The sequence below is a fragment of the Bubalus bubalis genome, chromosome 1 (genome assembly GCF_019923935.1).
Source record: "Bubalus bubalis isolate 160015118507 breed Murrah chromosome 1, NDDB_SH_1, whole genome shotgun sequence".
Lineage (NCBI taxonomy): Eukaryota > Metazoa > Chordata > Mammalia > Artiodactyla > Bovidae > Bubalus > Bubalus bubalis.
The window spans coordinates 22247318-22259981 of NC_059157.1; the positions used below are offsets into that span (position 1 = coordinate 22247318).

At 37.9% G+C, this 12664-nt stretch overlaps 1 long non-coding RNA gene across 10 annotated transcripts in view; it reads left to right on the forward strand.

Annotated features, from left to right (window-relative positions):
• The window catches only part of LOC102402668, a 189979-nt gene that overhangs the window by 9188 nt on the left and 168127 nt on the right, over positions 1–12664 (forward strand). Inside the window, exon 2 of one of the 10 annotated variants that reach the window (XR_006640685.1) lies at positions 1091–2536. The exons of the other annotated variants lie outside the window; for them this stretch is intronic. This is a non-coding gene — a long non-coding RNA (DNA methyltransferase 1-associated protein 1). Of the gene's footprint in view, positions 1–1090; positions 2537–12664 lie in introns of those variants that run through there. 10 annotated transcript variants of the gene reach the window in all.

Consider the following 12664-nt stretch of genomic DNA (forward strand, 5'->3'; position numbering starts at 1 on the left):
TACATTAAAGACAAAACAGTGGTGCTGATAGGCTGAAAAGCAGTATCTTTGTTTACAAGAGAGAGAGGCATACTATGTGGTAATGTAATTCTTTGAAAACAGTTATAAAATGTGGAAATACTATCCCATTTAATGCAAGAGTTTTGAACATCTGGAGATTGTGGTATCCGAGGGGGATCCTGGAACTGGTCCTCGAAGGACACAGAGGGACGACTACAGAATTCAAAAGCAAAGGTGTAGAAGGAGAAATCATTACTGAATTAAAAGTTAGAGGCAACAACTAATAGCACAAGAAGAAGTAGAGAACTTTGGGAGGTAGAAAGGGGTGCAGAAGGTGAAAGCGCACCAAAATTTGGAAACTGAAGTCATTTGAAAGGGCTGTAGCATACAGAAAACTAGAAAAGAGAGGGGTGAACCTGGAGGCAACAGGAGCCAGGTTAGAAAATATTTAGTGAACTATGGAAATATTTTAGACGGTTAGAAGCATTTAGGGTTTTAAGTAGGAGAATAACATGGCCTTTATATTTGTTTTTTTAAAAACACTATTATTGTTGTAGTGAAGCTAATGGATTGAGCTGGAACAATTCTGGATGCAAAGAAATGAGTTAGAAGGGTGTTCACGTAACTTAAATTATGGCTTGTGGCTATAGAACAACAAAAGAAAAGAAGTTTGTGATTTTGAGAAATGTTTAGGAGATAGAATACACTGGTAAAGAAGGAAGGTTGAAGAGTCAAGGATAATACCCAGTTTTCTTGCTTGAGCAACCAAGTGAGTCACTTATTGAAAAATTGCAGAGGGCACTCCGCTTTTCAAAGAAACTTTATGTAAGGTTGACATGAGCATGAATCAATTTAAATGAAGAGGAACATGGAGAATTTGGGTAGATTTATGGAGTGAGTTTTGGGGTGGTGGCATAATGTGAGAATTCTCAGTACATTGGTAATATTTGAATTGCTGAGAATGAAAAGAATGGGACGTTAGTGTTTCTATAGTAGCATCTAAGAAGTGTTAAAAACATGCCATTTGGAGAATTGTAGGAGAAGATACAGAGGAGGGCATGGCAACCCACTCCAGTATTCTTGCCTGCAGAATCCCATGGACTGAGGAGCCTGGCAAGCTACAGTCCGTAGGGTCGCAAGGAGTTGGACATGACTGAAGAGACTGAGCTGCAGCCGGCACAGAAGACAAACAGCAGTGTGCTGGCAAATAAACAAACTGATTCATGGCATTGTAGCATTTGCCAGTTTTCATGGGGTAAACATCCCTGCTATTATTTTTGAGCTACCAGTGTTACATCCTTGTGAAGCTGGGGAAAGGTGCACACAGTTGGCTCCCTTGAGTTGATGCCTGCTTGTTTCTTTATATCCCTGAGAAACCTGGAAGGAGAAGCAAATGGGGGAATCATGAGCTGTGAGGAATTACAGTCACTGCATGTAAAAAAAAAAAAAAAAAAAGTCCTTTCAAGGCTTTGATCATGAAAGGAGGAGAGAGATGGGGAGGATATACTTTGTTTTGGGTTGGAGGAAGAACTTAGATTTAAATGCTAATGAGAAGAAGCCAGCAGGGAGAAGAGGGGATGCATGGTTGAAAAGTGAAGTTTCTAGAACTGGATATGTTTATGTGGAGTTGGAGAAAATGGGATTATAAGCAGAAGATGAAGGTTTTGGATGCAGAGAGGGTAAGCTCTTCTCTCTCAAGCAGAGAGGCAGGAAGGGATAGATGCAGATGGGTTTGCATATTTATTGCAAGAACTGTAGAAGTTATCTTCTGATATATTGCATATCTTGCATCAAAATAAGTCAGATAAAATTTGAGGTTGATGAAATGGTAAATATAAACTTATAAAAAATAAATGTATACCATTAAATATGTAAATGTACATCATCTGTTTTCTTTGCTAGTGTTTATATAAGATTTTATTTGAGAAAAATAGTTATTTAAAAAAAATTGAGGCTGATGGGAAACGTGATGAGGATTGGAACTTTGAAGAGATGGCAAGTTGGAAACAAGAGTTGCTGTAAAGTGTTCCTTTGTTGAGGTCAGTGACTATAAATTAACAGAGGTACAAATTTTATGATAAGGAGAAAAATATAATGAGATGGTGACCATGTGAGTAGGTGGCTGAATGGAGTACAGTTGAAGGTTAGAGGAGATGAAATCACAGGACTATAAGGTCAGGCTTATGGATCGGTAATAAATTTGGATATTGAAGTCACTGATGATGATGCTGGAAATTAGGTAAAGAGAAAGCCCATTAGTTTTCAGCAAAAGAATGATATTGCTAAGGAGGATAAAGGGCACTGTGTGAGTAATATGGGTCTGAAAGTAGCAGCTTGGGGGTGGAATAACTCTAGGTGTAACTGGCTGATGAAAGGCGTTGGTGTTCCTGTTGTGTACAGGTAATGCAAAAGCTTCAAGGCAGTTGAAATTTTTGAGAATGGGCATGCACATGGGAATCAGATTCTGGTTAAATCTGTAAAGCAAAGGTAATGGTCAGTTGAAGTAAGACTCTAATTGCTGTGTTCTGAAATTCAAATGATAGGCTTTTATAATTTTTTGGACTTTTTCTCCTTGTCTGAAGACTGTAATTTTGGGTTTGGAACAATCTTAATGGATTTATCTTTTTAACATTAAAAAATGCACATAGTCTATTTGAGGGTGGAATCCATTCTTTTTAATCCTTTGAATTAATACATTAATCTGCTGCTTTTGTGATGAAAGACTTTGGGGTGGGATTGGGGACAAGCAGAAGTAGGATTTCAAAGGCACTAGACCCCTGGTGGAGAAGGACCGGTGTGAGGTGGTGGAATGCTAAAGGAGGAGGCATCTGAATTGCTGAACACACATTTTGGTGTGATAAGATTTACTTACATCTTGAGAAACGCTGGGCTGGAGGAAGCACAAGCTGGAATCAAGATTGCCAGGAGAAATATCAATAATTTCAGATATGCAGATGACACCACCCTTATGGCAGAAAGTAAAGAAGAACTAAAGAGCCTCTTGATGAAAGTGAAAGAAGAAAGTGAAAAAGTTGGCTTAAAGCTCAACATTTAGAAAACTAAGATCATGGCATCCGGTCCCATCACTTCATGGCAAATAGATGGGAAAACAGTGGAAACAGTGGCTGACTTTATTTTTCTGGGCTCCAAAATCACTGCAGGTGGTGATTGCAGCCATGAAATTAAAAAACGCTTATCCTTGGAAGGAAAGTTATGACCAACCTAGACAGCAAGCAGAGATATTACTTTGTCCATCTCGTCAAGGCTATGGTTTTTCCAGTGGTTATGTATGGATGTGAGAGTTGGACTATAAAGAAAGCTGAGCGCTGAAGAATTGATGCTTTTAAACTGTGGTGTTAGAGGAGACTCTTGAGAGTCCCTTGGATTGCAAGGAGATCCAACCAGTCCATCCTAAAGGAGATCAGTCCTGGGTGTTCATTGGAGGAACTGATGTTGAAGCTGAAACTCCTGATATGAAGAACGGACTCATTTGAAAAGATCCTGATGCTGGGAAAGATTGAAGGCAGGAGGAGAAGGGGACGACAGAGAATGAGATGGTTGGATGGCATCACCGACTCAATGAACACGGGTTTGGGTGAACTCCGGGAGTTGGTGATGGACAGGGAGGCCTGGCATGCTGTGGTTCATGGGGTCGCAGAGTAAGACACGACTGAGAGACTGAACTGAACTGAGGACCTATGTAAGCTTTAGGTGTGAGAGAATGAGCGGAGGTGTTCAAAGACTGGCTATTCTCTATTTCTTAGTTATTTCTAAATTTTAGCCTCTGGTGTCTGGTAGCATTTATTATCTCAACTTTCAGTTCAGTTGCTCAGTCATGTCCGACTCTTTGTGACCCCATGGATTGCAGCATGCCAGGCCTCCCTGTCCATCACCAACTCCCGGAGTTCACTCAAACTCAGGTCCATCGAGTTGGTGATGCCATCCAGCCATCTCATCCTGTGTTGTCTCCTTCTTCTCCTGCCTTCAATCTTTCCACTTTAGTGGGCTACTAAAGAGATTCATAGTTTTTTATTAAAACTATAATCTGTTTATCTCTTCAGACATATACCTTCTCAGTTTCTTATTATCACTGCCCTCCAGAAGAAAATGGCACCTATTAACATCAAATGAATTCATAATGCATCAAGCTCTTACAGAAATTAGTTAATACTGATTACAAAAGGTTTTACCTTTAAAAAGCATTTGAGAAGACTGTTAATGCACTTACACATTTTATTTACACTTTATGAGCTGCTTTATTTAATACACCATAGTGGAGAACAAATGAACAATTAGGTAAAATCAATTACCTAAAATGCTTTCACCTGGTAAAAATGATGTTTAGGATGCAGACGGCAGTTTAGATCGTTCCTACATAAGGTGGTTTATATCGTCTGCACTGTGTGATAATGCATATACTTTCACTAATGACGGAGACAGCCCAGAGACACAGGGGAGCATGCCGTGTGCATGGTTTTGTAGGGTCACATGTGCAGTGATACATATCTAGAATGACATGTCTGTGGAAGGGAAGAAGCCTTTGATTGTACATAGAGAACAGGAAACAAGAACACAAGAAAGGGGAAATGTGTTTAAAATGCATTATATTTTTAAACAATTAAAAAAAAGTTAAAAAGCACAAGAATATAACTTTATTTACCCCTGATAAATTATAATCCCATAAGTTTGGTTTGTATTTATTTCATGACTTTGATTTTTGATTTTTTAAGGTTTAAAGCTAGCTCAAGTTTCAAAATAATCTCAGTTTATAATTTCAAGCAAATGCAGTATCAAGAAGTGTCTAGCACAAAAGAAACAACTAATGTCAGCTCTTCTTTTTGTTATTATTACTTATAACTCAAAACAAGCATTCATACAACTTTGTACCTAATGGCATACTGAATGTTAAACAATAGGAAAGTTAATAATACATACTTGTAAAACTTTCAGTATTTTAATATGCTTAGAACAGTCCTATCACCTTTTGTGTTATTGACCTTTGAGCTGTGCAACTTTCCTTTTTATTGTGTCTTCCTGATCAGATGACACAGTAAATTCATTGAAGGCAAAAATGTAGGCTTTATTTCCATTTCTGTATCTGTTTTAACATATGATACATAAATGAGACTCAATACATTTAGTATTATTATCAATTTGTGGTTGAATGGAGGCCCTGCAGATAAAAGGAAATTGAAAGGTGTAGACACTGAAATATTTTCTTTTTTTTTTTTTCTTTTTTTTTAATTTTATTTTATTTTTAAACTTTACATAACTGTATTAGATTTGCCAAATATCAAAATGAATCCGCCACAGGTATCATTTAAAAATAAATATGAAGTGAAATTGTAATATTATTTGAGTCTTAGAGATGTGACATAATAATCCCAAGACTCTTGTTATTCTTCTGTGTATTTATTTTAGGGCAGTTGTGCAGTGTGGCTTCTGGGCTTTTGAAATCTGTTTTAAAACAATCCCTTTCATCTTCCTTTCCTATAGGTTGGAGTTCTTAGTTGCAAATAACAGAATCCATTCTAACTTTTTTAAATAGAAAAAGAATTTTACTAAAAACATGTTATAGACCTCACAAACAACATTCCTAATGTACTTAACATTTTCTCTAAAACATGATATTACTATTTTCAAACATAATTATAAAATGAAATAAAAAAGCAGACTAAAAGTCTTTTACTCACTTTTCAATACACTATAATGTCAGAAAAATTTTAATTCAATTAAAATTAAATCCGTATTATAGATTTTTAAAAAAAGTGATAGATTGATACCTTTATAATATGTTAATATTCTTCTTTAGAAATTGAAAACTTATGCCTGTATATTAATTTGTCATAATGGATAATAACATTACAGTTTCTGTTTTCAGGCCTTAGCTTTTGTCACTGACTTCATAAAAATGCATTTCTCTGCATATTTATAGTCAATAATTATTGTATGAGATTTATTGATCTAACTTATAACTGATTAAAAAACAATTTTTATAATTTTAGCTTTGAATTAGTCACAAGGAATAATATGTATAAATAATACATTTGTTTTTAAGTATAAGAGCCTTGACATCTAAAACAAACCAGGCTGTTTAACCTGGTTAAACATTTTCACCTGTCATTTTCACTTCTGACAGAGAAACTACAAGAATGCTGCATTTTTATAAAGAATTAAGTTGGAGTTCATGGATCTAGGAAGACTTATATAAGTAAACTGTTTCATACTGAAATGCAGTATTGATAAAAATTTTTGATTTTTTGATTGGTTGAAGAATTGATAAAAAATTCTTTATTCAGAAATTTTCCACAATGTTTTTGTTGATTGGAAATGAAAGAATTTTACTATGTTGATTATTGAATATTAAAATTATTTTGTAGTCTAATCTGACACTGAAATAAGGAACCAGGTTCAAATCCTCCTTTCGGTTATATAAGATCACTGTTACAAAATCAAGGACATGTCCCTTAATCTCAGTGAGCTTCATTTTCCTCATCTGCAAAATCTGTGTTTTTCAGCATTGATTGCGCTTTTTCCTGAGTACTTACTAGCAGAAAAAGAACGAACAAAACCTAAAGTCAGTAAAAGGACAGAGATTAATGCAGATCAGAGAGGAAATAAAATTCTTAGCCCAGTATCAGAATAGCACATAGGTGATACCTTATAAGTAATTAACAGTTGACATGTCTGCATATTTTTCTGGTTTGTATACTTAATTTCTGCTCATGAAGGAAAACAAAGTATTAGAAATTTTTGTTTTTCATGTTCATACTGAGCAGATAACACATTGAAAGAAGAATTCATGGGACTGCACTGAATTCACCCACACACGCATGCACGCACATACAGGAGCCTGGAATTCCCAGCCTACACGCTTGCCTGCTCTGAACTGATGTATGACTTAAGGCGTTGACTACCTCCACCCCCACATAACTGACTGGCAAGCCCTGCGTCTCAGTTCTGTGCTTGGGATCACTGGAAAACTGTTTGCACCAGTCCCAAAGAAGCAACGTTTTTAGGATCCAGATTTGTTGCAGATGCCTATATATTGTTCCCAGACACAGAAAAATTATGAATGCAACAATCAGCCAATGTACCTTAAAGATTTGGTAGGATGTTGGATAATGAAAAAAATAAGAGTTGATTAGACAAACAGAGGAAATGTGTTTTTAGTTATAACTGACTAACATCTACTTATCTTCAAGCAGAATAACTTTATCCTTTTTGGAATTTTGACCTCCTAAAGAAAGAGTGCATGTAAGCATAATTTTGGAAGTTTAAAAAGCCTGGGCCAAGTTTCAAATATTTTTTCTCATAATTTGAGGGTAGCAACAACTTGCTTATTCCAGCGTTCAGTGCTCATTAATTATTAAAAATGAAGTCTGTATAGTGTTTTCTTAACTACTTAAGTGGTATGGGAAGATGTGGCTTCCTCTTTTTTTCTCTTTTTAAAAATCCGGTCAACAGCTGTTCAGGTGTAGTAATTTCCATAAGCTTTCCTCGGTGAGTTGCTAAACACACAGAAGTGCAAATGACTGTATTAATACATGTCAGAAAATATCAAACCAGAAATGTCCCTTCAGTCTCCTTTCTAGATAAATTTATCATTAAACAGACTACACAGTAGAGTATCAGCTGTCAGCTTTTTTTTAAAAAAAAAAAAAAACACAAAGATTTATGTTTGGATTCTTCAAGTTTCCATCTGGAGGGTGTTGAAGGCCCCTGGCCAATATTTATACTGAGTTATGTTTTGTTTCCATCTCTGAACTTTTCTATGAATGATCAGCCAAGTTTAGAAATACTGCCTTTTGTTTTCAAGTATTTTTCTTGATAAAATCTCAGGAAATGCATTGATCAATAGCGGAAGAACATAAGAACACAGGGCAAAGCTCTGTGGTGCCAAAGTAAAATTTAATGCACAGAAGTTAATGTGAGTAGATGTAGTAACTAGATCTTTCAGTCAGAGCACTTCGCCATGGTTTCTCTGGTGGATTGGGCTTTCTGACAGCACGGTGGCATCAGCTTGGACTTTCTTATATGGTAACTTACGGCTCCAAGCATAAGTGCTCCAGTGAGCAAGACGAAGCAACAGCATCTTTTATGACCCAGCTTTGGAAGTCACATAGTGTCACTTTTGCTGTATTCTATTGATGCTATTATAATGGGTCAGTAAAGCCAACCTAGATTCCAAGGGAGGGGTTATAGATATTACCTGTTAATGGAATAAGTTGCCAAAAAATTGTTGATGTGTTTTAAACTGCTGCAAGCAGAATATATGTCAGCATGTGGTCATAGGCATAATAAATGAACTTGCCTTGTCAATTTTGTAATTTGAATAAGAAGCCAGACATGGCGTTGCAGCATAGACATACAGACGGGTACATGCAGGGGTAGCCTTTCAGTGAATTCAGTTCTGATCACATTCTTACTGATGCAGAAAACTAGACGACAGAAAATACTTCAGAGAAGAGGAAAGGAAACTCTGAATATGGGTAAATTATAGAACCCACTCCAGTGTTCTTGCCTGGAGAATCCCAGGGACAGGGGAGCCTGGTGGGCTGCCATCTATGGGGTCACACAGAGTTGGACACGACTGAAGTGACTTAGCAGCAGCGGCAGCAACAAAGTTTTAAGGGGAATAGAGATTTTCAACAGGAAGCAAAATTTCTTGGGAGTTTTAATAGGGTAGATGATGTGGGAGAGTTGAGTCCTTATCTAGCTCACAGTGGAGTAGACCTTTCAAAGCACCTGTCCCCAAACAGTATCATATTTAAGTTACAATTGGCAATTTAGTGACTACTGTGAAATTAATTTTCTTAATTTGAATTAATTTTGTGATTATGTAAACATTATTTTAGGGTTTATGTGTAAAAACGTAAACTTATCAGGTTTACATTTATCTTTTAAATTGGTCGTTATAGTAAAAAGAGGTTGAGATAGAGATATCTTTGGACTAACTAAATTTCCCTGGGATGTATCACATTTATTCAGCTTCAGTCATCGATGCTTTCTGTAATTGGTTTAAAAAGCATTCATTCTTAATCCAATGTTCTGCATATTACTCTGATTTTTCTTGCTAAAATTATCAAGACTGGATTTCCACTGACTAGAAAACAGGCATGTGTTAACATTTTTAACCTCTTCAAATTTAGGGTATTTAAACTCATATGAAAATATTATGGAAACATTAAAAATGACTATGGGACTGTATCTAAGCTAGATACACACTTGAGAAGAGATGATATAAAGCAAGGTTGTCATATGAATCCTTAAGAGCAACCATGTAACTTTGGACAGATATTTAAGAAAATAATCCTTATGAAATCACTGAACAAATTCAGTGCTTTTTCAGAATTCAGTTGGTGAAGTGTTTTAAATGATAGCAAAACTATAATCTTGTGAAAGTCTCCTAACTCAAGTTCTCCAAATGAATCTTTATAAGCATACAAAATTGTAAAGACTGTGGTTTTTTATAAGGCAGAGATATTTAGTTTCTTAGAATCAAATGGAAGGGTATATAATCACTTATATCTAATGATTCCCTTAATTATTAATAGAGATTGATAATTTCTAAAAGACCATGATTTAGAATTTTTTGTGGATATTTCCTTTAGTAATGGCTATGTTAGGGACGGGGGAGCCTGGTGGGCTGCCATCTATGGGGTCGCATGGAGTTGGACTGAAGCGACTTAGTAGCAGCAGCAGCATGTTAGGGCAATGGCCACCAGAGGGCAGTAAATATGCCTATAATAGGAAGTAATCAACTAAGGTGTCAAGTCTCAAGTACTTTTTTATTGTGTAGTTTTTGCATGGCTTGTATTTTAGATTAATTTGAAACATTTTATACTATACAGCAATTTAAAGTACAGATATTATCAATGTTTATGGTCAAAATTATATGAGATATTAATAATAAACATAAGTAGTGTTTATAGAACAGTCTCTTTTACCTGTTGGCTGTGATGCTAAATATTTTCAATATATAGCACCTTCTTTTAAATCTCACAACAAATTTATAAGATGAACCATTGTTTATACTCATTTCATGTGGAAGAAACCAAGGCTTATTGTTATTAATCAAAGCCAAATATGTGGAGGTGTAGGAGATGTGAATTTGATCCCTGGGTGGGGAAGATCCCCTGGAGGAGGGCATGTCAGCCCACTCCAGTATTCTTGCCTGGAGACTCCCATGGGCAGAGGAGCCTGGCTAAATGGGTCAGACCATGGGGTCACAAGAGTCGGACATGACTGAGCACAGCACAGGACATGCTTTAAGCCAACATTTTAACTGTTTCTCTTTTTTTTTTTTTTTTTTTTTTTTTTGTTTTTTTTTTGAGGAGGTGGGAGATGCACTTATATGCTTAGAAGCTGTATGCTTAATAAGTTAATAAGATTATGAGAAAATCAAAATGGGTGCTTCTGAGTTGGTACAGAAAGTAAAACTTAGAAAAGTGAACTCTTTAGTTTGTAAAGAAAACAAAGGATGTAATACAACAGTTTATGCAAAGGGGAAAAAAATACAGAGTAGTAGTACATTTGGTTCAAGATTATTATTGGTGATAAGTTTAAAAAGTTATCTCAATGGTCTAATAAATCTCACTAAAATGACTGCTATTTTGCTGTTTATTATGGGCTGAGTTGTATCCCCTAAAAACCCGTATGTTGCAGTCTGAACCCTTAGTACCTTAAAGTAGAGCTGTATTTAGAAATAGGGACTTTAAGGATGTGATTAATCAATCATGACCTCAATGAAATGAGGTAATTATGGTAGACTTTCATCCAACCTGACCATGCTGCTGCTGCTGCTAAGTCTCTTCAGTCGTCCAACTCTGTGCGACCCCATAGACGGCAGCCCAACAGGCTCCCCCGTCCCTGGGATTCTCCAGGCAAGAACACTGGAGTGGGTTGCCATTTCCTTCTCCAGTGCATGAAAGTGAAAAGTGAAAGTGAAGTCGCTCAGTCGTGTCTGACTCTTAGCGACCCCATGGACTGCAGCCTACCAGGCTCCTCCGTCCGTGGGTTTTTCCAGGCAAGAGCACTGGAGTGGGGTGCCATTGCCTTCTCCAACCTGTCCATAGGAAGAGGAAATTTGGACACAGACAGGGACAGAGGAATGACCCCTGAAGACACAGGGAGAAGACAGCCCGCTGCAAGCCAAGGAGAGAGGCATTAGGAGAAGCCAGCCCTACCAACACATTGATCTCAGACCACTAGACTCCAGGATTGGGAGAAGATACCTATCTGTTACTTAAGCCACCTGAGTGGGTGGTACTTTGTCATGCCAGCCAAGAAGACTATGCTATGCTAAGTCACTTCAGTCGTGTCTGACTCTGTGACCTCAGAGATGGCAGCACACCAGGCTCCCCCGTCCCTGGGATTCTCCAGGCAAGAACACTGGAGTGGGTTGCCATTTCCTTCTCCAATGCATGAAAGTGAAAAGTGAAAGTGAAGTCGCTCAGTCGTGTTCGACTCCTATCGACCCCATGGACTGCAGCCCACCAGTCTCCTCCATCCATGGGATTTTCCAGGCAAGTGTACTGGAGTAGGGTGCCATTGCCTTCTCCGGCCAAGAAGACTAATATGGTATATTTTCCATAAAGAACAGCAGTGGGGTGAAGGCTCACCCAGTGATGCATGTTCACTTGTCAATACTGTCGTGCTTTCTGACTGTCCATATAGGTCCCTGTTTCCAGTATCCAAAGTCAAACCAATAAAACAATTTGGATTGATGGGGTAAAAAATAACAGCAGTGAAAAAGAGAGGGACAACTGTTTATGTGAAAGAATGTTGAACCGGAGCTTTTTCAGCTGCTGTTTCTGCTGAGGTCTCTGGACACAGTACTGCATTGTAAAGTGAGGGGCAGGATCCCCTGCAGAACTTTGAAAGGAGGTTTCCTAACTGGCTTTGCTATCACAGCTGATCACTGACTCATGGATTTTTTAAATTGATTTGGAGGAAGGAATAGGAGTTTGAAGAAGGCTTTAGAGAGCTCTGACAGTGTACTGGGACTTCCCAGGTGGTGCTAGTGGTAAAGAACCCGCCTGCCAAGGCAGGAGACAGAAGAGATGCGGGTTCAGTCCCTGGGTCGGGAGGATCCCTGAAGAAGGAAATGGCAACCTACACCAGTATTCTTGCTGGGAGAATCCCATGGACCGAGGAGCCGGGTGGGCTATGGTCCATGGGGTCTCAAAGAGTCAGACTGAAGTGACTTAGCATGGCAGTGTGCCATATCAGATCCTTTCAGCTCAAGCTCAGGGCATGGGACTTAATGGGGACACTCAGGAAGTCTGATGCCCATCCCCTGAGCTTGGAGGACACAATAAATTGATGTTTGACTCATGCCTCAGCAATCTAAAAGGTGAGGAAATGTGATTGGGTGGTGGTTCTGATGGCAGGGGGAAGAGTTTTCTAACATAGAGCTCGTTAGAGCAAGTCAAGGATGCTTTTGCTCTTTGTTATGTACCTGGCACCAGGGCCATATACATGAAATACGTGGAATAGAGCCTTCTTATATCCTGTGTAAGACAGCAGCCTTGAGAAGCAAAAGAACGAAAAAGAAAAATGTTAGAAGTACCATCAGGTATCCAGGATCTGAGAAAGCATGTGTGTGTGGCCACTTGGAATAGAGATGCATGGATCAAGAAACCTTTAGATGAGTGACCTC